Source organism: Sciurus carolinensis, chromosome 3, assembly GCF_902686445.1.
Source record: "Sciurus carolinensis chromosome 3, mSciCar1.2, whole genome shotgun sequence".
NCBI lineage: Eukaryota > Metazoa > Chordata > Mammalia > Rodentia > Sciuridae > Sciurus > Sciurus carolinensis.
Genome location: NC_062215.1, coordinates 66,095,468 through 66,118,019, shown reverse-complemented (window position 1 = coordinate 66,118,019; position 22,552 = coordinate 66,095,468). Strand labels below are relative to the sequence as shown.

The 22,552-nt window shown below is 47.8% G+C and overlaps 1 non-coding gene across 1 annotated transcript; it reads right to left on the bottom strand.

The window, feature by feature from the left end:
• Positions 1–6,910: 6,910 nt before the first annotated feature.
• On the bottom strand, positions 6,911–6,982 carry Trnat-cgu (transfer RNA threonine (anticodon CGU)). Its single transcript has one exon. It is a non-coding gene; the product is annotated as a tRNA-Thr (tRNA).
• Positions 6,983–22,552: the final 15,570 nt, after the last annotated feature.

Below are 22,552 nucleotides of genomic sequence, written 5' to 3'. Positions count from 1 at the left end.
TCTGACAAACCCTTAGGATCAGTGAGACTCAAGGAGCCTGGAGGAGCCGGTGTCCTGGGGGGATGAAAGGGCAGGGATGTAATGGGTTTACCCAGACACCGATCCCAGAGAAGCCAGCAAAAGATTAAGATTTGCTCCCTGGGCCTGAAATCTCCCTGCTACCCCCTGACCACATCAAAGCACATGGCCATGGGGGGCGCCTAATCCCATCAATGGAATCAAAGCTGGACAAGAAAGGAAATTCTGCAAACTTGGGGCAGGGCATAAAGCAGCGCTCAAGAGGAAGGCAGATACTAAGGCCCCAGTTACATCCCAAGAAAAATCCAGTCTTTAAGCAGGCAGGATCTGTCCTTTGCTTAAGATGGTTCCTGTGGGAAGGCCAAGCACAAGAAAGTGGGTAACCAGGCTGCAGGACTGGGCCTGCCTCCAAAAGGGACCCAGAGAGGGTCCAGTCTCCCTGGACCTCACACAACCCTCCTGGGTCTAGCTTTACTTGGGAAAGTGCTCTTGCAAGATGTGCCTTGACACCACCATCTCCCATAGTCTCCTTCACTCACATGAGAGACTATTGTAAGGTGTAGAAAATGTAATATAGTTTTATATTTGAATGCTACAAATTTTGCTGTTATGATAAGGCTAAACTAGTTACAGATATTTAATAAATAATGGTATGAATGGTGTCTGACATGGCAAAAATGGTGACGATGGTATGCACATTACTAAAGTTAGAAAAATGCTACTTAACAACCGTCTTCAGAAATACATGCTTAGCAAACAGCTGTCGAAGTTTCCATCATGCCCTATGATAGGAAATGTGTGTATGTGGATACTTGTGTGTGTGGGTATGTAAGAATTTTATGAAACAATTCTTATGTACACAAATATATGTTCTATATTATCCTGTTTCATTTTTTTAAAAAATGCCTCTTGCAGACTGTTAAATTGATTTAACAAGGTTACCTTCTTCTGTTGGAGAAATGCTGACTTTGAGAACATTCCAGCTTGGTAATGGCACAGATGTTGACAGCTCTCAGTGAAACATCTCTAGGTGCCAAGACCCTGTGCTCAGAATTTACAATTTCACAAAGCCCCCACACTTTACCAGTGAAATTACTTGCCAGGATCAAGGGTCCCTTGACCAGTAAGTGCAGACCTGAGCCTAATTGCTCTGCGCCCAGCTCCTGCCTGGCCCAGTGCGCTTTCTACCACCCCATCCTGCCCTCCTGCTCAGTAAGTATCATTTAAAAACTTAGCCTTGTTGGCATTTATGTCACTTTGGCCCTTTCCACAATGTAGTCCACCTCTCCACGCCTGCCCCGTGGCTTCTGCTCTTTCTGCATCCGTGAATGACTCCCCAGGAGTCAGGTCCCTTGGCAAGCCATCCTCACAGCCCCTGAAATGGGGGTGAAGGTGTGTGGTATGACACGGAGAGCCAGAAAGTCCCTGGCACACTGCTGCACACACCCACCTCAGTAGTTGGGAGGGATCATCCACCCTTGAGGACAAAATCCCACAGAACTCGAGACAGTTGACTGTGTTCTGTCTCTCCTCATCCCAGGTTTTCCCTGGTCACCCCATTTTAAATTGCAGTCCCCTGCCCCATCACTTCTTACCTGCCAGTCCAGGTTTTTCCTCCCTTCTAACTTGCCACTCACTTCATTCATTTATTTTTGGTACAGTCTGTCTCCTTGCTGATTTCTGCCTCCAACCCCTAAAATGTAAGCTCCACAAACACAGGGATTGGGGTCTCTTTCACACACTATTATGCCCCAATGCCTGGTGCATGGTGTCCAATCAGTAAATACCTGCTGAATACACTTCAGCCTGCATATGCCATCATGAGACCCAAGCTCTGACATGTTACTGTACCAGTGTCCTCTCCGAGGATAACCACATCCCCTGAGGACCAGAGGGTTTTCACAGTAGCCTCCAAACACCTGAACAGAGCAAGGTATTTTAATCTTCACATGTGTTACAATTGCCTGCTGATAATGAACACCTACCTAACTCTAGCAGTGCCTAAGTGCTTTCCGGTGGCAGAGCAGGATTATGAGTCCCTTTGTTAGTTGCAGAACTTAGACTTGGGGGGTAAAATGTCCTGATCTTTTTAATCAACTTTTTCTGGACTGTTCAGCTCATCAGATGCCACTTTTATTGTGGCATTAATAGAACTAATTGCACTGGTTCTTTTCAGCTGCTTGCCATCAGTCAGAAAGAGCTTTGGCAGAAGACATGGGCATCCTGGTGACCAGGGGAAGAAAAGGACTACAAATAATCTGAAGACTTTTGTATATGACTGTGGAATTCATGGGACTCATTTTCTCCACATATGTAGCTCAGGTGTCGATTTATTAGATTTTGTTCTCTCAGCAAAGATGGTTTGGACAGAGGGAGAGTCCAAGAACCCACGAGAAAGCGGCGGAGAGAATTAACTCCTTATTGAAAAGAGAAAGAAAGAGACAGGGGAAGAAAGAAGAAGGAAAGAAAGAGAAAGGAAAGAAAGAAAAAGAAAAAGAAAGAAAGAAAGAGAGAGAGAGACATGCTGGGATTACTAGTTTGGTCAACATTCAGGACCTATTTCAGTTCTTTACTTCCTATGCAACCTTCATTATTTCCTGCCTCTGGGCTTCAGTGTCCTCACTGGTCAATTGGGATGTGTTTTTTCTCCAGGATTTCTCCAGCCTGATTGCTTTACAGCTGTAGGAAGAGAATGTTGCTGATGCTTGATCAATCAGTTTTGCTGACTGCATATAAAGAACCCTTTGTCTACTAGGTTCCTTGAGAAGGCATGATCCTTGCCCTCAAGCAGCAGTGGAGAGTCAGTTCTCCCTAGGTGTCATGTTTTGGCAACGCAGAAGCTGTGCTTTGAGCTGGATTTGCTTTTCCTGGGAGCTGGGTCAGGGAGGAGGCAGGGGGTCTGCACATGCTGCAGAGAAGGGTGGGCAGCTCCTGGGAAGTGAGGACACCCAGTATGGCTGCTGTCCCAGGGTTCAGCTCTCTCCCCGAGTCTGAGAGGCCTTTGATGGGCAAGAGGCAAGTGGAGTGGGGGAGTTAGAGCCCTTGGTCCAGAAGTCAAGTGAGAGCCCTGTGGTTTTCATCTTCGCCCTCACCTTCTATGACAGAATTGATTGTTGATTGATTCTTGTGTGTGTGGTGGCCACTATAACATGTTACCACTTCAAGGAAGGGCTCTTCCCAACTAGCAACAGACACCTTCTGCTCTCAAGCCACCAGGTGGAAAGCCCTGGAGAAAACCCACATCCAATGAGTGAGGGGGCAAGGGGCTGTCTGCTCACACCAGCTGCCCACCCTTCCCCAGGTGAAACAAAATTCCACATATTCACCTCTGCCACAGGCTGTACCTCCTGGGGTGTCCCAGCATCCATGACAGTGTATGCCTATGTCCCTCCCTTGTTCCCAAAGCCTGAATATCGAGATCGAGTCTGGGAATCAGGGTCACTACCTGTTCCCTAGTCCAGTTCTGAGACTTAAACCCAGGGACCCTACCACTAAGCTACATTCACAGCTTTTTTATTTATTATTTTTTTAGACAAGATCTTGCTAAGTTGCTGAGGCTAGCCTTGAATTTGTTGTGATCCTCCTGCCTCAGCCTCCCGAACCTAGCTTACTATTTGCTTTTCCTGTTGACCAGGGTGGAATTAGATGAATGATGCCCACAGTCTGACAGAGGTGGGCCATCTCCCCAGTGCATGTCAAGGTAACAACAAGGATGACTGTTCCCAGAAAATTTGTGCTCACCCTGTGAGAATGAAAAATGTGATAAAATTAGAGTTTTTGGAGCAACCTGGTACAGGGACAGACTCCTAGCACAAGATAGGTCCCTACTTCAGCAATTAGAGAAGCACTCACTGAGAAGGTGATCTCATAGCTGTATTCTGTAGAATGAATAGGAATTTGCAGGTTTTTGTGCCCTCATCCAGTCATATGTGACTCTCAAATATCACAACCTGGTTGCATCTAAGCAGGCAGGGTACTTTTCTTATCTCTGTGGTACGTCCAACTGCCAAGGGGCTTCCTATCTAGATGTAAGACACAGAAAAGGGTCCTAGACTGGAAACTGGGCAACTCCTCAATGGAGGAAAAGTTTCTCAAAGAAGGTAACACCAGACTTTTGCCAAAGGCATCGAACCTGACTTGATCCAGCCTGTGGACCTAGCTGCTGATCTGCCGGAAATGCCAAGGAGAGATGAACTGACTAGATCAAACAGAGTTTGCAGTCCGCAAAATTTAGACTATGGGAAACTATCAGTAAAATGACCCAGGTTCCTCACAGGCCACATTGCAAGGAAATTAAAGGGAAGGAAGAGAATCCTACTGATTGAAAAAAATAAGAAAATGTGGAAGAACTGAGCACAGTGATACACACCTGTAATCCCAGAGACTCGGGAAGCTGAGGCAGAGGATTACAAGTTACAAGCCAGTCTCAGCAACTTAGCAATGAGCAAGACTGACTCAAAATGAAAAACAAAAAGAACTGGGAATGCCAGGCAGGGTGGTACACACCTGTAATCCCAGTGGCTCCGGAGGCTGAGGCACAATTGCTAGTTTGAGGCCAACCTCAAGCAATTTAGCAAAGTCCTAAGCAATTTAGTGAGACCCTCAAAGTAAAAAAAGGACTGGGGATGTAGCTCAGTGGTTAAGCACCCAAGTTCAATCTCCAGTCCAAAAAAACAAAAACTCAAAAGAGAAATCCATTTGTAAATAAGCAAAATTAAAACTACAAGGTATATAGGTGCAAAGAAGCTCAATTAGCTGATAAATAAAATGCAAGTGATTACTATAGAAGCAGAGGCTATGGTATTCATGATTATGGGAGTGATGATGGTAGGGACACATGAAATGTTTCTGGAACATCTGACAAAAGCCTCAGATCTGGGTAGAATTCCCTTTACAACTCATTAATACCATCATCTGATTTGTGTGGTTTTTTAATCTGTGTTCCATCATACAATAAAAGATTTTAAATACCACTTGCTAGGCTGGAATATTCACAGAATGAAGCATAACAGATATGCTTACCAAATTCTGCTTTTAAGTTAAATATTTGACAGAAGGTATTTATTTTTAAATATCCTAAATGTTTTACCTGCCCACAAACCAATGGTATCTGCCAGTATGGCTCTCATACTGCAGTGTCAGAGGCCCTATGATCTGTTCTGGACCCAAAGGGCAGCCCCAGGGGGAGGACTGAGCCAGAGGAGACTGCTGGGGGAAGGGTGGAGCCTCTGCAGTTCCAAGTCCTATTCCTTAGGGAGGACTGATTCTAACTCTGAATAGAGGGCCAGAATCACATAATTCCCACTCAGGCCTAGCTGTGTAAGGGGCTACTGTGATCCTGACAGTCATGGAGATGGTTGGGTGGCTTAAGTTTCCCTTGTTTCTCTAAGGTCCAAGCTCTGAGGTAGAAACTAAGAATGTCAGACCACTGGGCATTTAGGAAATAACTCAACTTTAAAACTTAGTATCTAAGGCAAAGTCCAGAGACTACAGGGATTTAATGGAGGTCATGCCATAAACTCAACAAAGTTGTTTTTGCCCTCTCACACCTGTTAAGCCGGGCAGGGATGAGTATAGATGCCCAAATTCCAAGATTGCTCTGTTCCCAAGCTTGTGTCTGACTTATCATCACTTCTGCCTCCCTCTTGATTCAGAATCCATAATTGACCCCTGCCTCTGACCCTTCAACCTTTAGGGATCCATGTTCTCCCAATATCTGTACAATGACCTCTTCTGTACTTTGCGCCTCACTTATTGACTTTGCCTTGGCTCATCCATGACACAATCCCCCACCCCCACCAGGGTAAAATTCTGTTCCAGCTACTACAGAAAACCTAGCTGCAGCTGGGGAGCACTTTCTCATCAGGAATCCAAAGTAAGGGACAGGATTTAAGGCAATACCTAGTAGCACAGGACCTCTCTCCTTCCTATCCCTGAAATGTCTGAACTCTGTCTAGGCTGAGGCACTTGTTGCAAAGAGACCTCCATTTGCATATAGCAACAATTTCATGATGACACCTAGCTCACCATTCCCTTTCAAAGCCAAGGGCATTGCTTTCATTTATTGGGTTCTTAGGGTTTAAAAAAAAATCAATATTTTCTTGCTGTCTGAGCTCCATATCCTGTTTCCTGATTATCCGAGACTCTGACGCATTCAATTCACATGAACTCTCCATGATGAGTTGCGCAAGAGACCTCGGGAAAAGTAATTTTTGTTTATTTATTTATTTATTTATTTGTCACTTCAGTAGATACATGGGATGTAGAATGAGGGGAAGTTCTATTCACGAACATATGGAGTAGTATGTTCAATGCTGAGTGTTACAAAAGAAAGGGGGACAGACTGGATTGTATCAAAGAGGGTCAGGAGTAGAAGGTACATCAACATCATGACATATTAAACGGGCTGTTTACCCTACAAATGAGTTGGGGAGTATCATAACTAGCTGGGGATCGGATTCAAAAGGTCAGCTCCCACCGGCGGAACCTTGTAGATACCTTCGCAGACTAGCAGGCAGGCGGCGCGCAAGGCCTGCGCAATTGGTCTTGGAACGAAAACGCAAAACCGAGGCCACAGCGTGGGAACTCAGGCGCCCAGGCAAAAATACGAGACCCGAGTTCACGCTGGCCGGCCACACCACGCCAACCAGAGGCCTGGGCGCAGGTGAGGCGGTGACGATGATCGCCTGCTCGAGCGGTGCAGCGTGGGGAGAGATGCCTGGCCCGCGGCGTAGCAGAGCGAAACTAGTCTCTAGGAAGCGAGCAGGGGTGGGAGTTACGGAGCCTACCAGAGAGGAGGGAATGGAGGACCACCGAGCAGAATCCGAAAAGAAAAAAAATGCCTCGCGGAGGGTCGAAGGGAGCACCTAACACCAAGGCCCACCTTCAACCCAGGCACGGACGGGGTTCGAACCCGCGATCTTCGGTTTACGAGACCGACGCCTTACCACTTGGCCACCGCGCCTGACAGCCAAGCGAGCAGTGCAAGCTCTCAGTGGAGGGGAGGTGGCGCAGGCGCGAAGGGCGGCGCGGCTAGCCTCGCCCCGCCCCTCCAGGCGGCGGGCCAGCGGGACCAGCTACCCGAGAGTGGATCGGTCCTCTGCCGGCCTCGTCCTGGCACCCCAATCCTTCCCACCCAAACCCCAGCGCGTCCCCTCTTCAAACGCCCCCCCAGAGCACAGCGCGCCAGCAGCAGGCGAGAAGAGGCCAGTGGAGGACTCCAAGGTGGCAGGTGCGGGAGTGCCGGAGAAAAACCTGGGCGGGTGCTCTAAGAACAAAGCAGGGAGTCTCGAGGGATGGGGAGCCAGGCTCCCGGGTCGATGGCTCCCGGGTCTCGCGCCCAGTGGCTGCCTGGGGAGCGAAACCTTCCCCTCCAACCCCGCAGGGCTCTCATTCGGAGTAGACCGAGTTACACCTCCGCTTAGGCAGGATTGCCCAGCCTGGAGGGAGCGCTGCAGAGGGCGCAGCGAGAGGGAACGCTCGGGGGCCACCTGAGTGAAGGGATCAACCCGCGGGACAGTAGGTCTCGATCCGAGACAACCACCCAGATGCAAAGGGCTGATTGATAATAAGCAGAGTCCAAAAGCACCTGGGGTTAATAAAAGCAAGACCTGGGATAAAACGTACCAGTTATAAAGGCAAAGGGAAAGATATACGACCCACAACGTAGGTAAAACTGTGAAAAATATAAGGGGACGGGGAGACTGGGACTTTGGGTGGGGGGCAAAGGGGACTTTTACTAGGTAAGGGTTAGTTTCTATTATAAGACAGACAAAGGTAAGGGTACTTAGGCTACTGCAAAATTTTTTGGTGGCTCTTTTATTTTCTAGATCTTTACATTGAATTAAAAGAATTTTAAAAGAAATTAGGCCTCTATCCTTAGTTGGTCTGTGGTCACAGAATCTGCTCCCAGAGAGAGGCGAGTGGACACGAGCAGGGGAAAGAGAAGCCCTCCTCTTCTCTTTCTGGGCTCGGATGCTCACTGGGAACAGGGAGGGGTCGCCCCGTCCTCCTATACCCAGAGCCTGCAGGAGGGAGCTCCCACCAGGCCGTCATGCTGTTGGCCACTCTGCCATCACCGCTGCCGAGTTCATCCTTATTTATGGGTAGGACTTTTTAAAACCATGAATTGTAGAGATTTGGAAAAACTAAAGTTTCGTGTGTAGTTAAAAACAAAACACAAAATGCATTGTCTTAACCATTTTAAGTGTACATAATGTTAACCACATGCACATCTCTAAACTTTTTCATCTTGCACAGTGAAACCCTACCCATTGAATGGCCATTCCCCTTTTCTTCCTCCCCCAATCCTTGACAACCACCATTCTGAGAAGTTGGCTTCAGGTCTCTCATCTGAGTGGAAACATACAGTATGTCTTTTTCTGACTGGCTTGTTTTATTTAGCATGAGGTAATCAGTTTTCATTCGTGTTGTAGCATATGGCAGTATTTCCTTCCTTTGCAAGAGTAAATAGTGTTCTTATTTGTATATATTTTAAATTTATTATTATTTTTTGGTACTGGAGATTAAACCCAGGGATGCTTTTACCACTGAGCCATATCCTCAACCTTTTCATTTTGAGGCAGGATGTCACTAAATTGCCAAGGCTGGCCTCAAACTTGCCATCCTCCTGCCTCAGCCTCCCCAGTTGCTGGATTTACAGGCATGCACCATTGTACCTGGCTATATACCATGTTTTCTTTATCCATTCATCAGTTGGTGGACAGATTCTTCTACTTCTTGGCTATTGTGAATGCTATAATAACAGCAGTATACAAATATCTTTGAGAACCATTTTTAGTTCTTTTGAATATTTACCTAGAAGGACTGTTGGATCATATGGTAGTTCTAATTTTTAATGGAACTCCACACTACTTACCATAATGGATATACTATTTTACATTCTTACCAATAGTGCACAAGAGTTCCAATTTCTCCATATCTATTTTCTGGTGTTATTGTTTTGGTAGTGGTCATTCAAATGAATGTGAGGTGATATGTCATGGTGGTTTTGTCCATTTTTAAATGGAGTTATTTGGTGTTAGTTTTAAAAAAATATTTTGGACATCAATCCCTTATAAGATGCAAGGTTTGTGAGTTCCTTTTTCCCATTCCATAGGTTACCTTCCTCTGTTGATTCCTTCCTTTGCTGTGCAGTTTGTTTTTAAGTGGGTACCATGGTTCCAACCCACAGCTTAGCACATGCAAGGCAAGTGCTCATCACTGAGCTATACCCCCAGCCTTTAAAAAAAAAAAATTGTTTTGAGGCAAAAATCAGCTAAGTTGCCCATTCTGGTCTCAAGCTTGTGATCTTCCTGCCTTAGCCTCCAGAGTTGCTGGGATCACAGGTGTGTGCCCAGCATTGCTATGCAGTTTAAGTCTGATGTGGTCCCATTTGTCTGTTCTTGCTTTTGGTAACCATATCCAGAAATATTGCCACATTCAATATCATGAAACTTTCCCATTCTGGTTTCTTTTAGGGTTTCTATAGTTACACATCTTATGGTAAGATCTTTAATCTATTTTAATTTTTGTATGTAAGGATTCAACTTCATTCTTTTTTCATCTGGATATCCAGTTTTCCCAGCACCACTTGAAGAGACAAAAATTTTTAGCAAGCATGAAGAGAATTCAAAGGCAACAAAATCTTACAACTGAGAGCAAATGTGTGTATTCATGTGTGTATAAAACGGTGTAGTTCATTTATTCTGAGTCAAGGTGATCTTTGAATATTTTCACAAATTAGAAATCAGGATGCAAGAATTAACACTGATGGAGCCTTACAATTAAGTGGCAGTTTTTTCTTTTTGGTGGCACATAAAATAGTTTTTAGGTGGACCCAGTGGCACAAGCCTGTATTCCCAGAGACTCAGGGGGCCAAGGCAGGAGGATCTCAAGTTTGAGGTCAGCCTGGGCAACTTATGAGACCATATCTCAAAAATAAAACTCGGGGATATAACTCAGTGGTAGAGTGCCCCTGGGTTCAATCCCCAGCACCACGCATTTTATATAAAAATAAATCAATATGAATTTGATGAAGTACCATATGTATACACACAACACAGCTAGGAGAAATCAGATTCATTTTTGCATTTGTATGCTTCCTTGTGTCCTGATTTTCCTTACTCACTGTTGTGAGATACCCATGTCCTTCAAAGTGGATCTTTCCATTTGCTGTGTAGCACACGCAGCATCCTGGTGCAGGAGAGCTGTGCACACATGGGGCAGAGAACATGCGAAATTCTCTGCTTTGCACTCAAATTTTGCTGCAAATCTAAAACTGCTCTGAAATTTAAAGTCTAAAGAAAGAGATGAAAAAACATGGAAGCCATGAAAAAACATGGAAGGACCTTCAATGCGTATTATAAAGTGAAAGAAGCCGCTATGGTTTGATTGTGTCCCCAAGGTTCAGATGTTGGAAACTATCCCCAGTGCAGAGGTTTGGGAGGTGGGGTTTAGTAGGAGTAGTTTGTGTCACCAGCCTCATGAATGCTTAATGCTGTGGTCCAGGAAGCACATTTCTCACCATAAGAACTTGACTCCCTCTCACCTCTTTGCCCTTCTTCCCTGGGGTGGCCCAGCAGAAGGCCCTTGCCAGATGCCAACCCCTTGATCTTGGGCTTCCCAACTTCTAGAACCATGAGTCAATAAATTTCTGTTCATTTTTTATTTACTTTTATTTGTTTAGATGTTGATAGGCCTTTATTTTATTCACTTATTTATATGTGGTGCTGAGGATCTAACTCAGTGCCTCACACATGCTAGGCAAATACTTTACCACTGAGCCACAATCCCTACCCCAATTTCTGCTCATTTTAAAATTAGCCAGTGTGGTATTCCGTTATAGCAGCACAAAACAGAGAAGCCAATCTGAAAAGGCTACATAGTGTATAATTCCACCCATAGAATCTTGAGAAAAAAACAAAACTAGAGAGACAGGAAAAAGATCAGCAGTTGCCAGGAGTTGAGGGAAGAATGGAGAAGCTGAACAGAGGGTTTTTAGGGTTGTGAAACTAGACTGTTACTGCAGTGGTGGATAAATGTCGCCTGTAGAATGTATGTGACTAGTAGTGAGTCGTAGGGATAAACTATGGACTTTGGATAACAATATGTCAATGAAGGCTCAGCAATCGTTATAATTGCACTACTCTGGTCCCCGAGGCTGGGGGGGATTCCAGGCACAGGGAGTGTATGGAAATTCTCTGCTTTCTGCAGCATTTTGCTGTGAACCTAAAGTTTCTCTTTAAAAAAATTATTATTTAAAAAAAAAAAAGCTAAAAATAGTGGTTCTGGAATCCCTTCCTTTGAGCCCCTGCTGAGTCACCATCAACCCTGAGCCACGCTGTGGTTGGTCCTTGTGTAATGACTGTGGGTTCACTTCTTAGCTGGGTAGGCCTAGGAGCCTGACTGTCTCTCTCAGGAGCGAGCAACCGTAAGTGTGTGGTCTGACTTCTATTTTCTAAATTTATCTGTACCGTTTTAAATGTAGAACATCTGCATTGGCGTAGATGTTCTGAAACAACCAAAGGGCAAGAGCTGGTTTGGAAGCCAGAGCTCCTAGCAGGCAGGAGTCAGGCCATATTCGAGTTGTGCAGTGTGGTAGTAAAAGCATTTAAATCATTCCTGCAGCAAATCCTCACTGATCACCTACTGTGTGCCAGATGCTGCGCTCAGTGCTAGGGCTGCAGCAATGAGCTCACTGAACAGCACGGATCCCTGCCATCATGGAGCTTCAACTTTTTGTTTCATTTTTTGCAGGAGGATCACAAGTTCAAGGCCAGCTCAGGCAATATAGTGAGACCCTATCTTAAAAATAAAATGAAAAGGCAGGGGATGCAGCTTAGTGGTAGAACCCTTGCCTAGCCTGCATGAGCCCTGGATCCAATTCCTAGTTACCCCCCCCCCCTCCCAAGGAAGAAGGAAACGCTGTCCTGAGAATTCCATGTAAGGAACGCAGACAAACTACCCAAGGATGAGCCACAAGGAGTCTTCCCAGCCAACAGCCAGCGCCACCTGCCAGAGAGCAGACAGCAGGTGGCCATGCCGGTCCCTCAACCCAGCTAAGCTCAGCTGAATGCAGCCACAGATGGAGTCCAGGCACACCCAGCAGGAGCCTAACACCAATTCAGGGAAATCATCATTCTTGCTAGAAACCACTCTCCAAGGGTGGTGTGTGACAGTAATAATTCACTTACACAGGGAGTCACAGAGCTTACACACCTTTTCCTTCTAAGTTTGTAGGCTGATGGTTATTCACATGGAATAGATAAAACTTTAGTGATGCTGGGTGAATGTGGCAAGGACCATGCCCAGAGTCCCCTCTGCCACCATTGAATCTTTTCCTCATCCATAAAGTGGGAGCGTTGGCCATTAGCTGGCATTAATTTAAAAAACGGAATAACGTTCCTTTTCCACTGCTAAGGTGAATAGGGGAGGGAGATGCCAGCTTGACCCCTTTTCCTTTGGCACAATAGCAACCTGACACTCTTCCCTCTGATCAAGTTTCAGAGCCAGCATGAAAGCTCTAAATTAAGACTAATGGGGGAGGATTAATGCAACTTGAAACCTTTTGGATAGTGTATGGCTGTATTTTAGACATTTAAGTTAGACTTCTTTTCGTTCTTAAGGTTAGCACAGTTTATTTTTTCTTCCTTTTTCAGTATTTAATTGAGTTACCTTTTTCTGTATCTTTTACTTGTTGGAATTCACTAGCAAAATACTCAAAGGGGCAGGGAAGGCTCACAGGTCCATCATGAGATGACTTAAACCAATTCTTCCTGGAAGCCTCCAAAGGAGGCAGAATCCTCAGTATCACCCAAAAGCAACGACAGCCTTTGAGGGTCTTTCTTTCCCTGAACATGTCCTGCTGTTGTGGATGGTCAGGATTTTCTATGAGGCTATGGACAATAACATAACAGATCTGCCTGGTTGATATCATGTGACCAGTGGATCAGTGATTGTCCCAGTTTGGTCCCACTTGGGTGGCATTTTTGAAAAGAATCTTCTGAGGGGAAGCTGGTGGAAAGAAAACTGGTGACCTGCCATTTCAGGGATCTACTGAAATCAATCTAACCACTGACACCAACACTTCAAATAGAGAATCACTCATCATTTTTCCTGGGTCTGTGGGCTGACCAGGCAGCTTTGCATCTGAGGGAGGGACTGCTGGAAGACCCCAGGCCGCTCTCACATGCCGTTTCTGGCTGGGAGTTTAGTTGGGGCTGTTGGCAGGGGGCATTCTCTTCCATGTGGCTTCTTGGGGTCCCTCACAGCATGGCAGTTGGGTCCTTCAAGAAAGTGCATTTCAGGAGGAAGGAAACTGCTAATCCTCTTAAGGCCTAGAACTCAAATTCCATAATGCCACTTCTGCCATAAGCCATGTGTGTTTGCATCTTTCAAAGTAGTCACAGGCCAGCCCAGATTCAAGAGGAGAGGAATAAACTCCTCGTTGCTGGGGAGGATGGTACAGGACAGGCCACATGTAGAGAATAAATCAAGGGGTTCTCTGGAGGCTGTCACAGCTGTCACTGCCACCGAGTACAAACACACTGATTGGCTCAACCCTGGAACTGGGTTCTTCAGAAGGTACAAGGTTATAAGGTAGGTCTCCTTTGTCTCCACCTCCACCTCAAAAAGCTGATCCATGGAGGGCTCTGTGGTGGGACAGCTTGGACCAGATGCCCTCCCCATTTCCTTGCAGCCTGATAGCCCATATCCACACCTGTTAGCAGGGCTCCTTTGAGATTGTCCTTCACTGCCTCTTCCCTTTTGACTGAAAGGCCCGATCTAGATGTTTCTGTAGATTTTCAGAACCTGATGGCCTTTCCTTAATAACCGCCTCAGGAGGTTGAGATCCATTGATGTCCTGGAGAAGCCAGGCCCAGCCTGCAGCTTCACGGCCCTTTCCCCTCCCCAGGCCTCACCCCTAGTCAAGGGAGACAGAGCTTTGAGGAGCTGGCCCCTCTGTCTTCTGCAAGGCCAGCTATGAATAACCCTGATCGCTTCCTATTGAGATAGGATAGAAAAAAACAAAAGGTAAAAAGGAAACCCAAGAAAGGATAAGGAAAGTAAAACTAACCTGAAAGCCTTGTTCCCCAGTCCTTCACTCCCCAAGGCAGTTCTTTCTCCCAGGTTTGTCCCTCTCAACTTTCTGGGAAATCTATAAATCTTCACTCACAATCTTAAAATTGCTGGAAATTCACTCACTTGTGAAACTTGCCCTGCACACTGTTAATCAGCCCACTAGTTCATGCGTTTTTAGACTAGATCAAGCAAAGAGATCAAAACCTGGAATAGAGTGTACTTTCCCACAGATCCCAATGTGATCAGATAATGGAAATGTCAACCAAGGATCCCGAGAACCACCAGACCACCGTCACCCATCCTGGGATCACCAGGTTAATGCCTACCCCTCACCAGACTTCCTTTAAAAGACTCTGAATTCTCCCATGAATGTGGGCTCCTTGCTTTTCTAAATAAATGTGGCTCCAATATCTGACATGTTCTGAAATTCTTTTTCATCCTATATGACAAGGACCCTATCATTTGAGTTGAGGTCCCTCTCTCCAGGACCTTGTCATACCCCCTCTGGTGACACAGCCAATACTCCTCTTCCTTGGTACTCAAGCATCAGGCATCCTGGACATTTGCTTCGCTAACACTCCAACTGCAGAACAAAGGGCTGAGTTTCTGGCCTGGACTCTGCCAGAGACTAGCCACGTCCGGCTTTTGGTCAGGGGTGATGTGAACTAGATAAGCTAGGAAATCCAACCCCCAAATAATGACCAGGTGGCAGCTGAGCTGGAGAAGTCATATTCTCCCAGGAGGGCAGGTGGGCTGGAAGGCAGAGGAAGGGGCTTCACAGGCTCCCCAGGGTGCCTTCTAACAGGCCACATAGGGTAACTGGGCTCAGATTTTAGTATCTTTGCACTCTGGGTTTAGGCCTTTCAGGAACTCCAGTCCTTTATTATTTTTCCTAAACTCAAAGACCACACTGATGTCAGAGTCCAAGTCAAAATTCACATACCAATGTCAGAGCTTGAGGTTTGCAGTAAGAGCCAGGGCCTAATCGCAGGTGGCAGGAGAGTGAAAGGAAGTCCCTGCAGGCCCAGTCCCCGCCCCAGGTCAGTTCCAAGAAGGGCTGACTTGATGCTGCCCCAGAATTGCTGGGTCCTGCTCCCCACTTTGTGCACTAACAGTCCCTCAGCTCACCTTAAGGCCTAGCTGGGCCAGCCAGGCCCACCCACTGTGGAAGCACCATCCTTTCTAGGCCTTTCCTCAGGAGCATGCACAGGGTACATGGTCCACCTCCCTGCTCTTGCTCCTGCAGTGCCCAGCCCAGACCTGCCATGCTGTCTTGACAATTCCTCAGTTTGTAGAACTGAGCCAGTTCCAGGGCTCAGCCTGTGTCCTGCCTTCTGCCTGAAGCCCTCCCAGCAGCAGCTACCCTCCCTTTCTGAGCAACCTACTCCATGGGTGAGTCAGTCCAGTCGCACTCTGGGACAATCTGTCTCCTCATCGGCTGGGCTTGAATGCTGGGTGACTCGAGGCTGGTGAGGTCGCCTGGGTGGCTCATTTGTAATACTACCCACCTCATAAGGTAGAGTCAACACACACAGCACTTAGAACACTGCCTGGCACACAGAAAAAGCCCTAAATGAACATTAGCTATTATAACCAGCCCTTCAAACCTATGGAGTCCAGGTCTGCAAGTTCCATATTTGTGGATTCAACAAACACGGGTGGAAAATTTTTAATTGTATGTGTACCCAACACAGACATTTTCCCCTCGTCACTACACCATAAACACAGCATAACAACTATTTACATAGCATTCACGTTGTACTGGGTATTATAAGTAATCTAGAGATGATTTCAAGCATATGGGAAGGGTGCATGCACATGCTTCTCTTTAGGTAAGGAATATTAGCATCCAAGGTATGTTTTGGAATGTGCTAGATAGAACCCATCACCTGTGGATGCTAAGGGACTGAGGAATTGAGGTAGGATAGAAAAGAATGAAAACAGGAGATAAAAGGAAGAAAGAGGAAGCTAACTTTAATATGAAAGCCTTGTGCTAAAAACCTCATGCCTTTTCTCCCCAGACCTGTCACTCAAAAATTCTTGAGAATCTATCAATCTTAAAGTACTATAAATTCACTCAATTCACCCAGTGCACTGTTAATTAGCCTATACGATGTACTAACATGTTTAGAACAAAAGGGAGAAATGATAGTTTAAGAATCCTGTAGGACAGGGTACATTCCCAGCGTCACCTATTGCTGGGAGAGAAGAGACTAGGAGGAGACAAGTAAAACTAAAGGTCCTCAGAGCAGTCTTGTGATGACACCCCCACATACCTTCCACACCCTCTCCTCACGAAGTTTCCTTTAAAAGAAGAGCCCAAGACCCCAGAAATGCCGTTTTTCCTCCTTGGATTCTGCTTCCAGAATGTGCACCTCCACATTTCACTTTCTACTGAGGTTCTTCCTCTGCCCAAACATGACACATCCTTAAGTTCTTCCCTGTTATGTGTCAAGAACCTGCAAGATGTAGTAGCAATCTCCTTTGCCTCTGGAGAGGCCTCGTTGGACCCCCAAAGTGACAGGAGGGTGGTATTGGCCACCTGGTTGGAGCCTCCTGCAGGACCAGCCCTGTGGCAGGCACAGGGAATGTGGGGAAGCAGGTAGAGGAAAGAGGTCTCAGTCCGCTTTCCCCGGGGCTGGAAAGAGCTAATAACCAGGAGAACCTGCTTCCGTCCTCGTACAAGGCCCTGACTGTTGACCAGGTCTCTGTATCCATGATTGGTGGCACTGCTGCACCCATGTTCTCTGGTCTAAAGCCTGATATTAAAGCAGGGTCTGCAGGAATGGCCTTTTCTGCCCCTGAGTGTCACTCAGTCATTTTTTTCTGGAAACACGGGCTGAGGTTGACCCTCCCAGCAGGACTGTGAGAAGCCTGGCTCCCTTGACCTAGCGATCACCAAAGCCTGGCGAGTTCACTCCTCCGTCTGGAACTGTAAAACACAAACGGGAAAGAATCTTGACCAAATTGTGCCCCGCCCTCTCCAACTTATGAGATCAACCCTTACCTGCTATGTGACTATATATGGAGATGAGGCCTTCAGGGAGGTAATACATGAGGTTTAAAATGTGGGCCCTAATCCAGTATCAGTGTACTAGGAAGAGAAAAAGCATCAGAGTTTTTTTTTTTTTTTTCAGTATTGGAGATTGAACCCAGGGGTGCTCTAACTGGGTAAAAATTAGCCCTTTTTACTTTATTTTGAGGCAGGGACTTGCTAAGTAGCCCAGGCTGGTCTCAAACTTGAGATGCTCCTGCCTCAGCCTCCCAAGTAGCTGGGATTACAGGCATGCGCCACCATGCCCGGCTTCCAGACAATTATTTGTGGCACATAGAGAAGAGGCCATGTGAGGATGCAGGAGGAAGGTAGCCATCCGCAAGCAGAGGAAAGGGTCACCAGAAACCAACCCAGCCAGCACCTCGATCTTACACAGCCCCCATAACAGTGTACTGGTCGGTGGTATTCAGCAAGGACAGTCCCAGGCGACTAAGACATCACCCGAGTCCAGGCTGCCTTTGTCACTCACTGTGCCTCAGCAACCTGCCAGGGCTCGCTGTCTGGCTCTGCTGGTCTGGCTCAACCAGGACACTCCCTGGTTTAAAATCCTTCAGCACAGTCCCCACCACATTCTCTGCAGTGCTGGCTCCTGTGAGTTCTCACCATCTCCAGGTCTTAGTGGCTGCTATCCCCTCTGCAGGGGCCGTCCCCTTCCCCTCCCAGTCTCCTTACCTAGACATGTCTGCTGCCCCCTCCAGCTGAAGCTCCTCCCATGAGTCCAGGCACTCCTTCTTATATACCTGTTTTGCCTGTTTAGGCTACACAGTGGAGTCACCATTGCCCCCCAGCCACATCCAACCCAATCAGCATCACTGGGCAGGGTGGTTTTACAACTCCCCCCGGGGGTGATGCTAATATGCAGCCAGAGTTTAAGAACTTTACTTGCACATTCTGGAAGCTTCCTATGCCATGAAGATAGGGAGCAAATCTGTTTTGCTCACTGTTGTGTCTTCAGCACTTACCACTCACCGAGCATCTGTTAGGCAACGAAGAAACCTCTGCATAATGGATGGAGATGGACTCACTCTTGGCTCACCAGGTGCTCCGCCGCCTGGCCCAGCTACAGCCTCCCACCCCACCTCTCCATCCACAGCAGCCTGAAGGGCTGTGTTTTGTGTCCAGTCACAGTTTTCTTACATTCTATAGCCCACTCAGGGTTTTATCCAAAGGCCCCTGCCTCAGGGAAGCCCCCTGATCCCCAACTGGGATACTTCCCCTTCCTCCAGCTCCCAAAGCCCCCCAGACTTTGCCCTGGCTGCTGCCCATTAGGGAAATCAGTTATGTCTCTCTCCTCCCCCAGGAGCCTGGGACCCCCAGGGCACGAGGCCTTGCCGCACCCAGCCCCAGTGCCTGCCACACACAGGGTGTTCAGTCGGTGACAGTTGTTTGAGTGATTTCTATGCCCAGATATTTTTCACCCATTCAGGAGACTTCGACCTGGGCCCAAGTGCTACCCTAAAAGGCTCTCTAATCCAGAGCTGATGGGAGCTGACTGAAACTCCTTTGCTGAAACCTCCAGGGGACGCAGGAAGGATGTCATTCGTGAGGACTGACAGGCATCCTCTAAGATGGGTGTGTGGGGAGCGCACTTAGGCAGGTGTAGCCTGCACAACATGGCTTGACCCCACCTCTTTCTCCCGAAGAGACAATCCCATCCCTCCTCCTTTGATGCCACTTGTGCCCCTCCTCTGCAAATATGTTGAAATCCTAAATCCCGGGACCTGTCAATGTGACCTCATTTGGAAATAGTCTTTGCAGATATAATTAAGTTAGGATGAGGCTCACTGGATTATTTATTTGAAATCAAATTTAAATTATTTAAAATTAATTTCATTTGGGTTATTCTGTACTTTTATTTGCCAAATATGGAGACCCCACTTGGGAATAAAAAAAATAAGTGCTTTTGCAGGAAGGAATGAATACAGGTCTGGGGGAACACACGAATCCGTGTCCCAGGATGGCTCCCTGTGCGGCCCAGGAGGCAGTGCTAACCCCGTAAGTCAGGCACTGTCTGTCCCCCAGGACGACCCATGGCACAGGCTGCACTGGCAGGTGGAGGGTCCAAGCCAGGATGCTGGGTCTGAGGGACCTGTGAAGTCCTTTTGATGACTGGAATCCCATAATAATAAGAGGAAGGGGAGATAAGGAGAGGCAGAAATCTGGGGGTGTAGATGACCCAATCCAAGGCCACCTTGACATGTTAGGGCTTGTCAGAGCCCCACCCTGGAAAGCCTGAAACTGGGCTTGAGTGGGGGACTTGGGCCTATGACCCTGGGGCCCCAGAGATCCCTGGGAAGCCCTTCCTAGGAAAGAACATGCTTGTATTGAGGGCAAAGTTTTCAAACATCACAGCTGGAATGGTGGTGTTGGAGGGACTTCTGGGATCCGCATCTGGGATAGCGGGCTAGATTGAGTGACTGGAGAGCCAAGGGACAGCACCAGTCACCCCAAAAAGCACACACTGGATGGGGTCTGTTCTTTGAGGTCTCTCCTCTTCTGCTGTTATGCTCTGGATCTGGAATATTCTCCCAAAGGTAGGCCTCACTGGGGGAAGCAGTTACTGGAAGTGTGCCCTGAAAGGTATATCTGTCCCCCACCTCTCTCTTTCAACAGAGTCAAGTGACCATGAACTGAAACCTCTGAAACTGAGTCAAAATAAATCTTTCCTTCGCTAAGCTGATTTTCTCAGGTGTTCTGTCACAGCGATGAAAACCTAATACATCCTTCCCACCAACCCCACAGAAACTCTCAGCAAGTCAGGCAAGAAAAGCCACTGTTTATTTACACCTTGGTCTGTACATTACAGTTCCCTGGAAGGCACCTGCCGCTGAGATAGGAAGCAGCAGGAGGCGAGAGCTCAGGACCTAGGACTCAGTCTTGGGGCCTCACCCGCCACCCTCCCTCTCTGGGGCCTGAAAGCAGAGGTCCCAACCCAGTCCTAAAGCTAAGGCTGTTTCCAGACCCGGACTCCTGAGGCAGAAAACCCAAGTTGAATCCCATGGAGAGTCAGAAGCCATGTAACAAACCCTGGGACATGAGGCCATGGGCGCAGTTTATTCTTCCTGGTCCACAAGAGACCCAGCCCCAGATTGGAAAAAACTGGAAGGAGGGGAGTCGACATGCTGAGAGTCCTCAGCAATGTCCTGTCCCATCCAGGTCCTGACATCAGTCTGGCATTTAATGGCACTCTGGTCTGAGCACCTTGGGGCAGACTAGGAAGGGCTGGGCAGGGTTATAGCAGGCAGGGACAGTAGCAAAGTCCCCTCCTCAGGTCTGCAGCTGTTCTACACACTGAACACCTGTGGCCCTAAACCCAGGCCCACTGCCAGGCATGGGAGCCACACGGCCAGGGCTTCCTCTGGGAGCAACTGGGTGCAGGTATCTGCTGCAGACCCGCAAGACTCTGGACATCCCTGCTGGACCCGTACCCCAGGTTAAAGGCGCACTCTGCCTTCTGCAAATACTCACAGCAAGAGGTTTTGCGGGAGTTTGAAGTCACTTTACACCAAGTTGCCCTTTTCTGGGATACGAGGTTTCTAACTAGCCGCAGGCTGGGTGCCGGACTCAGTGCCCAGCCTCCAGTGCTTAAGACAATAACAAAAAATTCTGTACCGAGTCTACACAGCAGGGTGAGACTGGGTGAGCCAGGGGGAGGTGGGTCTGATCTTGGTGGGTAGTTAAAGTGCCTGCAAGTTCGGCCTTCCAGGGTGGAGGCTTGAGGCTACAAAGTAGGATGCATGTGTCCACACTTACAGGGCTGGGGAAGGCAGCGGGCACCGGAGTATGTAGAAAAAGGGGCAGTGGGAAACGGAGAATCCTGTACAGTGGTGACGGGGAAGAAAAGGCACGAGGACAGAGGCCCCAAACCATGCAGACAAAAATAGCCCGGGGAACACAGCAAAGCAGGCGGTCCCAGCAGGATGCAGGGTTGCCCCGGGCACCACAGCGAGGTGGCCTGGGCTGCCACCCCCAGCTGGTGCCTCTTGGGCAGACAGCCCTACATTACAGTCACAATGGAGAGAGAGGACCTACAAAGGTCAGGGCATTGAGAGCACGTGGAACCCACTGAAAATGGTGGCTTTGCCTTCACTGGGGTCATGCTTATAGAAACAGACTCTTCTAGAAAGCTGCTAATTTCTTAGATGGGCAGCTAGAGGATGGCACACAGGCCTTCAGGTTGTCCTGCCAGGCTGGTATGGCAGGCTCAGGATTGCCCTCCTCAGCTGCCCATCACAAGTACACAAGTCAGGACCTGAGGTCCCTAACGTCAGTGCTCAGTCACCAGGTAAGGGCATGGCTTCTGACTTCAGACCCTTTGGGGGCAGGCCTCAGTCTTAAAAGCCTGAAGCACCAATCTACAGGGGAGACCTAGGGTCCCAAAGGGAGGACGGGGAGGAAAGACCATGGAGGATGCCAGCACTGAATTCCTAAACGGCTCCTCTCCTCACTCTAGACGTCACCTCAGCCCCTTACAGAGCCACTAGGGATTTACCAGGTGACCAAAGTCATTACCTTGGTTGGCATGTGTTCACCCAAAACTTTCCCGTTCCAATTCCATCTAGAGTTAGCTCTCACATGCACCAGGAGCACACAGGGGACTGACTTGTTCCCCGCCTCACCAGGCCTTGCCATAGACTTTGGCAGGCTATTAGGTCCCTCATTGGGACAAAGAGCTCCCACTTGGGCCAGGAATCAGACCGGTTAGCAGACTAGCACCCGGAGCCTCCGAGGCCTGAGCCTGGGTCTGGTCTGGCTAGTAATGGGAAGAGCTGGGACTTCCTTACCTGCCCAGACAGAAAACAAACAAAATCCACAATGCCAGTGTCCCTCCAACTCAGCTGTGTAAGCAGATGGCTGTTTTCTGAGGCTGCTCTCAGGGAAGAGCTTTCAGCTGACTCTGTTCTGCCCCCACTTAGTTAAGGGCCTGTGGTCCACATATCTTAACACGTGTCATCCCTGACTCAGGGGCAGAGACCCCACCGCCGACTTAGGTTTGCTAATCTCCAGGATTGTGAGAACAGTTGGATCTACTGGTCCCAATCCTGGGGCAAGGGCCACTCAACATCCCAACAGGAAAAGCCACTATCCACCATCTCAGCAGAGGCCCTGGACCAGCCCGGGCTCAACAAGCCCAACAGCCATTTCTATCAGTTTTCTCAATCTCTGGCCAATAAGTTTCTAGGACAAGGTCTCAGCCCTGAACTACATGCTAACACCACCTGAGAAGGTCTTTAAAAATCTAGGTACCACAATTCACAATAGCCAGACTATGGAACCAGCCTAGGTGTCCATCAACAGATGAATAGATACATAAAATGTGGTATATATACACAAAAGAATATTACTCAGCCATAAAGAAAAATGAAATTATGTCATTTGCAGAAAAATGGATGGAGC